We start from the raw sequence: 707 nt of genomic DNA, 5'->3' as shown, positions 1-707 counted from the left end.
CCTTATGATGAGGGATGTTGAGCATTTTTTCATATTCCTTTTGGCTATTCATATGTCATCCTTGGAGAGTGCTTTTTTCAACTCCTTCTCCCATCTTTTAATAGGGTTGATCACCTTTTTTTCCAAACAGCTGCTTGAGTTCCTTGTGTATTCTCTTTATCAGTCCCTTATCTGATGCATAATTTACAAAAATATATTCCCATTCTGAAGGCTGTCGATTCACACTAATTACTGTGTCTTTTGCCATGCAGATACTTCTTAGTCTGATATAATCCCACTTGTCTATTTTGGGGAATATTTACTGTGCTTTGGGGGGTCTACTTAAGAAATCTTTCCATACCCCAATGTCTTCCAGAGTTTCCGCAGTGTTTTCCAGGAGCTGTTTTATATTTTGAGGTCTTAGATTTAGATCCTTGATCCACCTTGACTTGATTTTTGTCAAAGGTGAGAGGTAGAGTTTCAGATTCATCTTTCTACAGGTGGAAATCCAGTTTTTCCAACACCATTTGCTGAAGAGGTTTTCCTTTTCCCACGGGATTGACTGGTAACCCTTGTCAAAAATCAGTTGACTGTGCGTTTGGAAATCTATTTCTGGGGACTCTCTTCTGTTCCATTGGTCCACCTGTCTGTTTCTGTGCCAGTACCATGCTGTTTTGATGACCACAGCTTTGTAGTATATTTTTGGGCCAAGGAGTAAGATGCCACCC

This window comes from Tupaia chinensis, unplaced genomic scaffold, assembly GCF_000334495.1.
Source record: "Tupaia chinensis unplaced genomic scaffold, TupChi_1.0 Scaffold000678_1, whole genome shotgun sequence".
NCBI lineage: Eukaryota > Metazoa > Chordata > Mammalia > Scandentia > Tupaiidae > Tupaia > Tupaia belangeri.
This window is presented reverse-complemented; position numbering follows the sequence as displayed.